Source organism: Accipiter gentilis, chromosome 9, assembly GCF_929443795.1.
Source record: "Accipiter gentilis chromosome 9, bAccGen1.1, whole genome shotgun sequence".
Lineage (NCBI taxonomy): Eukaryota > Metazoa > Chordata > Aves > Accipitriformes > Accipitridae > Astur > Astur gentilis.
Window position 1 is genome coordinate 6,177,498 of NC_064888.1, and position 14,054 is coordinate 6,191,551.

General features: G+C 46.8%; 1 protein-coding gene across 7 annotated transcripts in view; it reads left to right on the forward strand.

Moving 5' to 3' along the window:
- The first annotated feature begins 1,458 nt into the window (after window positions 1–1,458).
- Window positions 1,459–14,054, forward strand: part of PCDH15 (protocadherin related 15) — an 858,619-nt gene continuing 846,023 nt past the window's right edge. For 6 of the 7 annotated variants that reach the window (XM_049810552.1, XM_049810540.1, XM_049810547.1 and 3 more), the window contains exon 1: window positions 1,459–1,502. The gene's annotated coding sequence lies outside the window, so the exon portion shown is untranslated. Of the gene's footprint in view, window positions 1,503–2,735; window positions 2,828–14,054 lie in introns of those variants that run through there. The other variant, XM_049810541.1, reaches the window with a different exon arrangement.

The following is a 14,054-nucleotide window of genomic DNA, read 5'->3' on the forward strand; positions in this document are numbered from 1 at the left end:
TTGGGGAACTTTTCTTTTGGTGGCAGAGCCACTTTCAAAAGCTGCCATCCTGTATTCTCACCTATGTCGGTTGCTCTCCGCAGTTGCACCATTGAACGGTCTGTCCGTGGGGCCATTGCAAGAAATGAGATTGGGGAATTGATCCATGCTAAATTCAGTCCAGAGAAAAATGGGTAATTTTAACCTGAGTCAGTTACCCGTGGTGGCATGGGAGACGGAGTTTTTAAGCCAGCTCTGAAAAAAGCCAACCAGACAGAGCTTGTTTGCTGAGCAATGCCCTACTCATGTTTTCATGTGAGCAAGTGTGGTGGGAATAGAAGCAGCATTGGGGTTGCTGGAGTCTCCAGCCAACCCCAGTCTTCTTGGGATTTTATTGTTGAATAATTGTTCTTTGCATCCGGTACTGAGTGGAGGAGTCTGGCCTGGCCTACTGCGTTGATCATGGGCTCAAGCTAATATTCCCGCAAAGACAGGGGAGAAATCTCAGTATGTGTGTTTTAGGTCATAACTCTTGAAGAAAAAAATTAATAATGGCTGAGCCCCCGATCCCAAAGGCTGCTGATCCAGCCTGTTTGAGATTTTTCTTAAGATAGTTCACCAAAAATCTCACATTTAAGCCTGCAAAGCTCACATATTAAGGAAATGCTCATATTTAAAGTAAATAAACTACTACAAGAAAACTCATGGGCCTTTATTGAAGCACATGAGGATCTTTACAAATACCTTGTTTGTAAAAACAAATGTGCAAATACAATCGGCAGAAGCCTAAACAACACTTCTGTTAATGTGCTGACACGATCTTCTTCCTTCAGCTGCTATAATTAATATTCATTTTTACTTCATGAAAATCATCCCCCTCGTTAACTTCCCAGCCCATGTCAGCGTCCCCAGACTAATCCCACGCATAGAGTTCATACCAGCGGCAGCTCACCGCTACTTCTCTCTATTTCAAGTAAGCTTGCATATCCCCCCCAACAAGGCAAACTAAAGTAAGTGCGCTCCCATAAGCGGATCAGCTGCGGAGGTTAGGAAGCATCCGCCGCGTCCACGAAGCCTGTCGCCTGCTTAGCAGTCCGCCACGGCGGGTATTTAAAGCCACGACCGGGGGTGCCGGGGCAGAGGGCGCCGCGCCGGCGGGACTCGCCGCGCCGGGTGGGCAGGCAGGCAGGCGGCCGGCCGCAGCCGCCCGCTGTCTGCGGCTGCAATTCACCGGCCCTCCGAGCCGAGAGGGGGGCACAATCCGCCCGCGTTTGACAGCCCTGCCGCCTCGCCTCGGCACCGCTCGGCTCCCAGCCGCCAGGGTTGCGGAGGCCCGGCGCTGAGCGGCGGGGAAGGAGGAGGAGGAGGTGGAAGGCCGGCCCGGGTCCGCCGGTTTGGCGGCGCCGCCCCGCGGGAGCGGCCGCAGCCCGGTAACAGCGCGGCGTTGGGCGGCGGGAGCGGGCGGCGGCTGCGGGGAAGCGCTGCTCCGCCCCGGGCTGTGGTCGGAGGGCACCGAGGCGGAGGTGAGGGGCGCGGCGGGACCGGAGGGTGGCGGGGGAGCCCCGCGGCGCGTCAGCGGACGTTGATATCGAGGCCGCCCGCCTTGGGGAGCCGGAGCTCCGCGCGGTGAGGAAGTGTCGGGAAGGAGTAAAGTCATTTGCCCGAGTAGCTCCTGGCACTAGTTTGGGGGCAGAGAGAGCGGCTAGGGCGAGAGGCTCTGAGGGCGTGAATACCGTTTAAATGGCGCCGTCCAGGGGAGAAGCGCTTAAATATAGCAATAGTTGGCGGCATCCCGTTTGCGGGGGGCGACCTCGCGTTAAACTCTTTGCTCCTTTTCTAATATCTAGCGTGTTTAAGCTACTGGGTGCTCTAGAAATATAGTCTGAGTCCTTCTGAAGGCTGGGTTTAGTTATTAGGATTCTGAACGAATTAGCAGGCTCATCTGAAAATCCTTGGGGAAACTTGGAATTTTTTTTTTTCCAGCTTCTGTGCAGAAAATTTGTGGTTCATAAATCTACTTTAACGTTTGGATCTGAGATGGTGCTGAAACAGTAAAGATTTACGTGGTCATTTTCACTCGAAAGGTCAGGAGTTATTATTTTCCTTTTTAAAAGGTTTTACAGAAAGCTGTTGGTGGTCTAGCTGATGGAGTTGGCTGCAGCAGTTTAATGAGGGAGGAGCACAGGTGAACCCAATAAAAGGATTTGAAGGCAAGAGGGGAGGGGAGCTGGGTGTGATTAAAGAGGCGAACTCGGGTATTGTGTTCACTTGGCTCATGCTGCTTAGGAAGGTTCTCTTCCAGGAGTACAGGGGCACAGGATCGTCAGTCCTGTCCCATCTCGGAGATGACTAGAGGAGGGGTAGGGTGAAAAAGTGAACGCTTGCATTTGAAACCAGCAGTGTTTTAGCTGCTGCTGCTGCTGCTCACCTGTGAGGAGGGATCTTCCGCCTGCATTGGTGCTAAATGGCTGAATTAATCTGGAGTTTGTTTGCTAAGAAATTAAGGTATATGCTTCTTTAAGGTAACACCCAGAGGTTTGCCGTTGCCGGGCCTCTTGCGTTCCTGCAGCGGGTGCAATTCCCCACGGGTTTATGTGGGATGCTCTCGGGGAGGAGTGGGAGCCTGCAGCGGGGCTAACCCCGCGACGCCGAGAGCAAACCGTACAGCCAACAGGTGCCCACGGTGTTGCTTCACCACCTGAAACTTTTTACGCTGAATTCAGATGGGTGGTAGCTGAGACATTCATCCTCCCAGGAAAAAGGCCTACAGGTGGCATTTGGGGATAAGGTATCGCCAGCAAAAACACAGACTTGGCAGCCGAGGCGCGTCGGTCCGGAGTTGGGATCAGTAAGTGCCGAGAGTGGTTTTGACGGCGGTTTTCTCCCCGGTGCCGCGGAGCATCTCCCCGGCACGGCCAAGGCAGGGTGCGCGGGAAGGGAGCGGAACGCCGGCGGGCGCAGCGGGAGGGAGTCAAGCCCCAGAGCCCGGCGCCGTGCCGAGCTCTCCCGGCGCGGGCGAGGCAGCGCGGTGGCCCCGTCTCCCGTGCGTTTCCCTCCCTGGATGTGCTCGCCGGGGCCGGGGGAGCGCCGCTGGGGGAAGAGGGACGGCGGGGCTGCGAGGGAGTTGGTCGCTCCATCCCGGAGGAGGTTGCGGAGGGCTGCCTGCCGAGGCAGGGATGCCCGGAGCCCTCGCAAATGCTTGCTTCCCTGTCGCCCCGCTTCCTCCCCCTAACCCTCCTTCCTTCCCCCTCCCCGTTCCCGTGTCCCCCCGCCCCCCCGATTCATAAAGCGCGGAGCGGGGAGGCGGGTATGAGCAGCTCCTCAGCCGCGGCGTAACGCTTTCACCGCGCTCCCCCAGCCGGGAGCCGCGGCAGTGCCGGCCCCGTGGGTGAGCCTGCGGCTCTCCCCGGCCCTCCTCCGCCGGGGGGGGGAGGCGGCAGCGGCGGCGCCGCTTCCCCGTTCCCCCTGCGAGCCTCAAAGTTTTCCTCCCGCCCCTGCGCGGCCCCACCGCAGCGCCAGCGCCGCCGCCGCGCAGACAGCCGCAGCCGGCGTTGGCCAGCGGCAGGCGGAGCGGCGGCGGCGCTGCCCCCGCTCCCCGCACGGACCCGGCGGCGGCAGGAGCCGCCCCCCCGCGGGTATCGCTGCGAGAAGGCGGCGGCCCCCGCTCCCGGCCCCGTCCCGCTCTCCGCCGCGGCGGAAAGTTTCCTAGCGCCTGGAGGAAAGGGGTAAGTCGGGAGGAGGAGGGGAGGCACAGGTGAAATTACCGCGGGGGAGGGCTGGACCTGTGCTGTCGCGGCTCGTCGGGCAGCCCCAGCCCGGAGACTCCCCACCTTTCTGGGTCAGGGGCAGGGCTCCGCGGCCGGAGCCGGGAGAGCCTCCTCCGGCGAGGACAAACACCCATCTCCTCCCCTCCTTCCCCATCGGTCCCCGCCGGCAGGCAGAGGAGAAACGGTGACCTCAAGTATTGTTGTGTTGCTTTAAAATGTAGGGTTAATTTGCAAGGGCTAGTGGTTGAAATGCAATATTTAGACTTTAATATCTCCATATGGTAATCAGTAAAATAAATGAACCAGTTAGTATTCCGCTCCTGTAATACTTGGCGCGGGAGAGAGGCTGCTGTTACATCTCATTTCCGAGCTCATTTGGGGGAAGCGGAGTGATGCTGGGTGCTTTATCTGCTGCCTTTTGACGAGTGCCTCAGCCCTTCAGGCATCGGGGAGCCCTGCGGAGGGGAGGGGGGAAGCTCCTTGCCTTGTCACAAACAGTAGAGCTGCGGGGAGACACCTTCCCGGGCTCAGAAAGCCCCGTGAATGCTTTAGGAGTGGGGTTGCAGCAGTGGACTGAGAGCGGGATCAGCAGGGTGACCCCGGTCCCCCGACTCCTGGTAGGTGACGTGACCGATGCCTGTCTTTTGCACGCCCCAGATCACTGATTTTTGCCTTTTGCTGTGGGTGGTCGGAGCTCTGTGTTCGAAATGTTGCGTTAACTTGAGAGATGCATGGTTAAGTCAGCCTTGTGGGCTGGAGCCTGAGGAATACAAGATTGCCTTTGGAAGAACAAGATAGGCGTGTGGGTATTGTCATCTGGGGGCACATGCTGGGAGACGCAGATGCCTGCTTTCCAGACCCTTTACGTGTTTCAGCAGTGGCCATTAATGACAGTTGTGTGGATGTCAATTTAGAGTGAGGTGTGTGGTGGTTGCAGGGGTGGTTAGATGTAAGTCAACTCACATTGACTCATTTAGACTCCACCGAGGCGGTGGGGGGGGACGGGGATGGACACGACACAGACAGACGGACTAACTGACTCCCTGTGTTTGCAAGGCAGGTTGTTCCCACCTCACATCATTAAAAGTTAGGGTGGAAACGTTTCCTTTCCTTGTTTGTCCACCTCCCCCCCCCCCCCCCCCCCCCCGGTTGCTTTTCGGAGAGTCTCCAGGTTAAACGAGTATGTTTTTTTGCTTTCTGATGGTTGGAAACTGGGGGAAAAAGAGAGATTTAAAAATAAAATCAGACTGTATAGTTGAAGTGGTAAAGGAAATGTTCTCGAGATCCCACGTAGCAAGCTGGGAATGAATGCAAACTGTTCCTGCTCTGTACCTCTTCCAAATTCAGTTCTCTCTGAAAGATGCTATCTCCTCCTGCTTCCCAGCAGTGCCAAATCTGCGTGGCTAGTCAATCACGTAATGTAAATGAGGTGCTTTTTCTCAGCCTCCTAAAGAGGCAATGGGAATGTCTTGGTACTGCAGCAGGAGTGACAGTCTTGTCACATGCATAACCCAGCAGGTACAGTAACAGTGTGGAAATCCATCCTGCCTTAAACTTTTTGTTATGTCACAAAGCTTCATAAAATTTGAGGGAGGTTATTTCCAAATCAGGGACTACTGCCTCTGCCCTCTTGTTTCAGCTGCTGTTGATCTGGCAAACCCCCTTATGCCACCCTCTGGAAGGCACAGTGACTGTAGTTGACACGTACTTTCAAAAGACCATAGACCGGTAAAGGGATACTTAGAGTCACATCAGGCTTGCTCAAATTATTATTCAAAGTTTAATAGTGCAGCTTTTCACATCCTGCTATGATAAGTACTTTTCTGTAACTTTCAAATGACAGTATGTACCTGTATTTGGAAAAGTGTAAGAGCGTCAAATTCCTTTGTTAAAATGGAATAGTTACTAGAGCAACCTCCCAAACATCTTTAACGGTGAGTACTAATTGAACATGCGTTTTGCAGATGAGGAGTTTCAGTCAGCTTTTTGAGATCTTAGCTGTTGTTTATTGGTCCACCATCCACCAACTAAGCATGATACCGGTTGTGTAAATGTGTGCGTGGGCTTCTTAAAATTGCCCTTTAGGCACTGATTTTTTTCTATACACTAACGGAAGCCTGAAGCACAAAGTCTGTTGAGTTGCTGCATTGTGTGTCCGTGATGTAGATGCACTTGTTACTTTGTAGGATAGCTTGGGGTTGTCAGCACGGTCGTGTCTATTTGCGGGGACAGCTACGCTGCAGTGCTGGATGGGTGTATGGGAGCCATACTGTGGAGTTAGGTTTTTTGCACTTCAGGAGCAGATACAGGACTGAATTTGGGGATGTCAGACTTTACCAGGGTTTATGTAAGAGCGTGGATATGAGGCAGGATTTGGAAGCTGACCCAAGTTCTTTTTCCTCAATTTTAAAAATAAATCTTCCATAAGTTCCTTAGGTATTGCTCCTGGGACCTGTACACTTAAGGAGCTGTTTCTACTTAGTGGGACACATTCATAAAAAGTAGGGTCTTTCAGGTCTCCCTCGCTTGTTGCTCCTTTCCTTCTTCCTATGCCTTAGCAGCCTGATACACATGGAGATTCAACACCGAACTCTGTGATATGAGTCATTTGTGAACGTCCTGGTTTAACCCGAGCCGGCAACTCAGCCCCACACAGCCGCTTGCTCACTCCCCCCCGCGGTGGGATGGGGGAGAGAGTAGGAAGAGTCAAAGTCAGAAAACAAGCAGGTTGAGATAAAGACAGTTTAATACGTAAAGCAAAAGCTGCGCACACAAGCAAAGCAAAACAAGGAATTCATTTGCTGCTTCCCATGGGCAGGCACGTGTTCAGCCATCTCCAGGAAAGCAGGGCTCCATCATGCGTAATGGTTATTTGGGAAGACAACGCCATCGCTCCAGATGTCCCCCCCTTCCTTCTTCTTCCCCCAGCTTTACATGCTGAGCATGACGCCATATGGTCTGGAATATCCCTTGGGTCAGTTGGGGTCAGCTGTCCTGGCTGTCTCCCCCCCCAACTTCTTGTGCCCCCCCCCCCCCCCCCCCCCCAGCCTGCTCGCTGGTGGGGTGGGGTGAGCAGCAGAAAAGGCCTTGGCTCTGTGTAAGCACTTCTCAGCAGTAACAAAACATCCCTGGGTTATCAACACTGTTTTCAGCACAAATCCAAAATGTAGCCTCATACTAGCTACTGTGAAGAAAATTAACTCTATTCCAGCCAGAACCAGCACAGGGAGCAACTTCAAACATGGGACATAATTCATTGTTAAAACTCTGCTTCTTATTAGTAAACAGGTGAAGGAAACAAAACCAGTAGCTTTATGCTTTTCCTTTCATGGCTTTAGTAAACTTTTAGATGCCATTTGGCCTTAGTTACAATGCTCTTAAGCACGTAAATATTATGAATGTTACCTTTCCTTTTTTTGTTTCGTTTTAATGTTTGGTTTGCATCAGAGCTTCTACCCAGCTAAGCGTCAAAATCTGCAAATAGGAAAGTAAAATCTGGCTTTACTTCAGCTGTAACAGTAAGTCTGATATAAAACCCACTGGTTTGGCAAATCAAACCTTTTTACTCCGCGAAGGTGTTTTTTGAATCTTCATCATAACTTCAAGTAAACTTAACAGGCCTCTGGCAAAATGAGGCAGCCAGCTAGTTTTCTCCTAAACTTAGAGTGCGTTGCTGAAAACAATTAGTAGCCCATTAATATGTACCTCTCAATACTTAAAGCATGTGGATGGGTAACCTGAGTAGTTCAAGCTTGAGATCTGGATCTAGCCAAAAGCATGCTTGAGACTTAAAACCGGGTTTGCTAATTCTGTCCTATTAATAGTTTATAAATTCAGTATGCAAACCACAGAAAACAGTAGTTAAAGTGGAAAGGATTATTGCTCAAAATCCTGCAATCAGAGCTTCCTGTTTTAATTAAAAATAACTAATCAACTGATTGATGAAGGGGAAAAAAGTACCTTGAAGGTATATATTGTTCATTTTGCTGCTACTAGAGCATTCTATTTTATGTATTTGTTGATATTAATCTTTTGAGGAAGATACATCGAGTGCATAAAAAGCTTGTAAGAGTACAACAGAGCAGGCTTCTGGGAAAGAAGATGCTCCTGCAACTTTAGATGCTTAGGTGGCTTTTTATAAAGAGACTTTACAATAAATACTAACTCAGCAGTAATTGGATTTGGTTTGTCTTTTGGCAGTTCAGGCAGTTGGTATAATCCTTTTGGCAGTGGTTTTATGTGTTTTCTAGCTCTTAGGATTACATGCTGATCTTTGGTGGCTGCATACCTGACTGAATTTTTTTTCAAGCTCTAACACAAAAGAAGTTAGAACAAGTACTTTTAATCGCTGGTGACAAAACTCTGAGTAAGAGCTGAAGTAATTTAAAACAGTGTCTGTTTTGTATATATAAAATCTATCTGACCTTTGTATGACACCTATGTATGCACAAAATTTATAGCTTTGGGTGTGGGAGAGAGAAGGATATTCTTCCTGGATTCACCTGAGAAGGGAAAAGCTGTTAGAGCATTTGAGAAGGGCAATGTATAGCAATAGAGTGGCTGCATTTGCCTTGGACCCGTGTAGATTGCCCTGTTGTCAGAGACTTGACCTGGTCGGTGTGATTGCCCTGAATCCTTGGCTGATGCTAATGAGCATCCTTGGAGGTGCCAGAATGCAGCAAACCCCAGCACTGGGGGGGTGGGGGGGGATGAGCAAGGGAGGCAGCCCCCTCTGCTTCCTAGCCTGTATTGAAAATGCCGATGAAGGTTGTAATTGTTTTTTTGTTTTGTTTTGGGTTTTTTGAAGAAATTTTCTCTGCTGGATAACTCTTCGGAAGGGTTTTTGAGGGCAATTAATGACCAAGCAGACTAGTGGTGTATCTCAATTAGGATGCTGCAGCTGTGGTGACAGCATAGAGCAGTGAGGAGCCAGGTGCCAGTCAGGCTCTCATACTTTGTGTATAAAAATGTTATGTCCACTACTCTAGCTCATACTGGGAATAACTACTCTGAAACAATGCTGTTATTGGGAGTTTATATTGGTAGTGTCAAGATTGGAATCTTAGCCTAAAGGTGAACAGAGTAATCCTGGGCTTTTTCCTAATTTTACTTGGAACTTCAAAAAAGCAATCCTTGCTGTAGTGGATGTTCGCCTGAGGAAGGGCCACGGACTGCTGTCTTTCTCCAGCCTATTTTGTCTATCATCAAGAGAATGCCTTGCAACATAGAAAGACACAGTCTTGGTTCAAATGAATTCCCTGAAATAGTGCAGTCTGAAGGGCAAAGAAAAAAGAGAAACAGAGGAAAGTTCAAAGTGAAGCGCCACAAAGGCTGCGGTTATTTTCTGTCATTGGTGAACTACTAGCTTATTTTTTATTTAGTTCATACGTTTCATTTCCATTTCGTTTTCTAACCTGAACAAAGCATTTGAGATATTGGGAAAAGAAACTGAGTAACAAGACAAAGCTGACTGATAAAAGCTGGTGAAGAGATTTTGGAAGGCATTTGGGGAGGACATAAAATATTCCTGATAAAACAGCTTCAAGACCCATCTTAGTAAAACAGTAGTGAGTCCTTTCTAATGTGAAGATCATGTTTAAGCACTAAAATGCTGCTCTAGCTGAAGTGATTTAATTAGCGGGAGAGAAACATACAGCCCAGTACTTTTATCAGTGCTTTTATTTATTATTTTGGTTGTTAGGCAGTCAGATTTGGGTAAGAATTTGTGGATTGAATAGTTTTGTTTTTCCAGAAATACACATTAGCACACATTTCTACCTAGAAAACCCACAAACAAAAAATACCCCAAACCAACCCTCCCCCTTCTCCCCCCAGTTTTCTGTAGGAAGTGGCTTAAGATCCGGGTTGTAAGACTGAACGTGTAAATAGCACTGCCTGAGGATCTGGAGGGGCTGTGTGAGAAGGCTTGTTAACATGTCCATTTTACAGGCTTCTTATTGTGGTAACTCAGGAGTCTTCCTGCAAAGCCAGGTTATTGGTTGTCTCATTTCTTTCATTCACGTGGGTCCTTGTCACCTATTTTAAACAGAACAAAGATACTCCTTGGTTTCCATTCAAATTATGGCTCAGTGCACAACCATGAGAGAGTTTTTTAGTGGTTTATTCTTTTGGATGAGATACAGAACTGCAGTCTTATCGGTCTATCATTAAATTCCATGTGATGCTTTTTACAAAAATACAAATATCAATCACAGCATGCCAGTGTAATTTGAGTAGTTGATCACAGCATTTTCTGTTTGCCTACAGTTTCCCCCTCCTTGGATCTTGAGAAACAGCACTTCTGTCACAGTGGTTGCTGTCTTTCATCTGGCACTTGGTTACATTTGGTGAGAGAGAGATACTACTGTATAAGGTCTGGGTGTCTTGTGAGCTATCTCATGGGAACACTCCATGAGTACTGCTTAGCTGCAGGCCAGTTCCCAGCCTCACCTGCAGCAGCTCAGGGATAGTGCTAATAGATATTGTTAGCCCTGTGCCATCTTGCAGAACTTGCATGCCACCAGGTGATCGTATGAGTCCAGATTTCTCTGATGTCCATCCTATATCATAGGAACGGGGGAGCCACCCTGTTTCAAAGTTAACATTTCTATTTAGATGTAAGGATATTACTTGGACCAGCAGCTCCAGATTTTGCTGTCTGACGAGCAGCAACATAGAGATGGTAACAGGCAGCATTTTGCTCTCTTCTTGCAGATCTCAGTATTAACTTTTCTTGTTTGTAGGGGTATTTCCCTAGTTAAGCAAATGTAATGAGGGCAGGTCACTGTATGTTACTTGCTACAAGAGCTGTTAAAATTTCACGGTGATGTGTTTTAGAGTAATCGGCAGAATGTTTTTGTGAAGGATGCTCTTCATGACTCTTCTGGAAAAAACACATCTCTTCTAAGCAGAGAAATCAGCTATGCCCTGTCAGAAGTAGGAGAGAGATGCTTTTTTTAAAAAAACAAACAAACCAAAACCACAAAACCACCACCACCAAAAGCCACCCTTGAGTATTCTGATGATCTGGTTTTGGTGTTTTTGATTGAGCTTTCTCTTAACTGCGTTTTCTGTAAACAACGTCTATGTGACTTTACAGTGTGGTTGTTCTGGTACAGAATGGTGCTGAACATGCTAAAAACCTCATAGACACTCCTGGGTCTGTCAGGGACAGCTATGGAGGCTATTCCTCTGGGTCACCACTAGCTCAGATTTTCCAGAGTAGCTGTTGAAGCTAATCTGATTTTGTTTTATTGAAATGCGGAAGCAGAAAGGCTGACTGGGAAACAGATCCTTGGGAGAGGTGAGTCATGAGAGTGTGGGGACATGCTGGGGAACTTTTTCCAGCTGAAGCTGGGAAAGGCCTTGCAAGTGCTGGGCCAGCAGTGTCTTTCTGAATGGCAGAAAAGTCAGTCACTGCATTTCAGTTCTATGCTAATCAATCCATGCTTCAGTTGGCAATAGCCAAGTTACATAGCTAAGCATATATAGATATGTACTGGTTAACTATGATGGTGTTTGAATTCTTGAGTGCTATGGCAGATACTTATTCCCAAGAGTCTCCACTGAACAGACTGCTTCATCTAGCAAACTGAAATTTATAGCTTATGAAGATTTTCTTCTTTTTTATTTTTTTCTTTCAGTTTTTACACTTGGGTAATATCAAAGCTTGAAATAACTTACTTGGAAATCGTTGGTGTCTGGGGGTGTATCCAACAACACAAAATAACTTGTGTCTTTATTCTCTGCTGTTGTCTGTAAACAGAGATTGCAAGTTTGAGGAAAGAAAATATGTGAGATGGCACAATGAAAGTAATTAGAATATGGTATATTTTATTTTTATTGTTACATCTAAAATGAGTGTAAACACAAGCTAGAAGTGAAACCCGCACTCTAATGGAATTACATATTGACAGCTTAAGTGCTGTGTGTGTGACAAGGAAGAATTAGCAATGTGAAGCAGAAATACAATGTTGCCTTCAAACTTTGTTTTTATTTTTAGTCTCTGTCAAACAAAAGTGGTAGATGGGTGAGCAGAAGTTAAATGCACTAAATGAAAACATATACAGTCTTAAGGTATTAATAAAGAAATATTTTTGATTCCCGTGTTGTAGAAACATGAAAGCCTGGTTTTAGTCTCTCTGCATTGTAAGTTTGGTTTATGTAGTACTTAAATATTCATGTGTTCTTGCAGTTGTTGAATGTCACTTTGTGTAGTCTATTAAGGCAATAATTGCTTCTTCCTGTCTTGCATCAGAACAGTCCTTTGGGCCTGTGGTTTCTTGGGTGAGAAGGTGCTCTGCTAAGAGAATCCTTATACTGAATAGGAGGTGCTGTGAGAGGGTCATGGTGAACCGCAGACAAATGCCGTGATTTGGCTTAGGTTTAACGGAAGCCTGCCTGCATGACGTGAGTGTAAGTCTTGTCTTCAATCACGTAGAAAATAAATGCAATCTGTGATACAAGCCCACAAGTGGGATCCAGTGAAGAATCACATGGCCTCTTCCTAAAATACCTGAAAGTAAAATTCAAAATATCCATGATGTTTTGAAATAAACAAACCTGATTTTAAGGCTTTAGTGAGTTTTTGATGCTGAGAGATAGTATCTTGGACTACTTCAGCTGTACGAGTCACATGTGCACACCCTCTTCAGCTTTCTGTTGTCTGCTAATGAAGATCTCTGCGTAGGGCTTGTTGCCTTTGAAGAAGCACTGACTGGTTTCTGAATCCATTTAGCTTATGAGAGGTTTAAGTTATTTAACATTCACAAACAGGATCTTTAAATATCTGAAGAACAGTCTGAACTCTGTTACTCATATGTCCACTAGCATAAATTTCTTCATAATAACAAAATTGATGCGGTTCTGATGGTCAAGGAACTTTCCAGTACTTGCTCGTTTTTCTTAGGTTGGAGGAGGGTGTTTTCCCCTGCAGGTGCCCAAATCAATCATAAGGCAGTAGATAATCTTATTCAGCAGCCTTCCTTTACTTCCCCCCTAACCAGGTTCTAGGAGCAATGCATTTCATGAGAATAAAACTTCTAGTTTGGAAAAAAAACCAAACCTCTTTTAACATTTAATGTGAAACAAGGTTATTTACATAAGTACTTGTAACTGAATGAGATCTGGATAAATGCACCTGGTGAATTTCAGATGGTGGCTTTTTCAGGGTTTTGTTTTTTAAAACTGTAGACTCTTTAATCAAAAGAGATTTATGACTGGTCAACCATGGGGCAAAACTTGAGCTTCCAAAAATCTCTTTGTATCTTGAAAAACTCCAGAGAATAAGATATTGTTAACTGCTGTTGAAAATGTAGTTGCTGCTGCACTTGGGACTAGAAGTGGAGTGTACAGCCTCCAGGAATTCTGCAGCAGCCTCTGTCACAATATGGTATCTTTCTGTTTGGCAGCCAGCTTGGGAAGCAAAGTAGATGGAGGTGAAAGGCTGGTGGTGAGTGGTGTTTCTCCTTTTCTTAGCAGTTTATTCAGCTAAGCCCCTAGATAAATCTAGATGAGGGAATTTTAACAATATGGCAACTACAGGAGGGTCAGAAAACCTGACCTACTGTTGCGGTGGTCTTTTTTCATCTGGGAAGGTGGTTGGAAGTACACTGGTGGGACTGAAACTACTGAATAGATGAATCGGACTGTTCATGAAATTCATAACGGATTGAAGCTTTGTCCACTGGCGCTGCAACCCGCTTCCTCTTTTGCTATATTTCTTCCTGATTATAACTTCAAAAAGCAATGAAGCAGTAGAAGATAGTGCCTAGGTTTGCCTCGTTGAAGGTAAAGGACAGAGGATTACTGAAATCCCTTAATAACTCTCTTTTTGAGGGGTACAATGATCTCCCTTTGAGTCTTTTATAATATTCTTATTCTAATATCTTTGAAGGCAGATTCAAAAAAAATAAAAATCTTCTAACTATTAAGGGAGTCTCAAACTAAAGGGAGCCATCTGTCAGAGATATGGATGTTATGTCCTCTTGCCCTCCCACCAATTATCAAGATAGTGACAAGTTTATGACTTGGACTGTCAACCACAGAGGATGTCATCGAGGATGTGAAATTCCAAGTTCTTTCTGAAGATGTCCTTGTATAACTTCTGTGAAAGAAATTAGCAAATTATTTTGGTGGCACAATAGGCAACTAAAATGTCAAGGCTAGTGCAAAATTAAGTTGTTCCTCTGTGGGGCACACACACCAAAGACAAGTTGGGGCTAAGAATTTGCATTTTGGGTAGAAAATAATCAGTTCAAGGCAATTGCTGGACCGTTTTGAGATTCATTCTGACCTGAATTGAGGCTG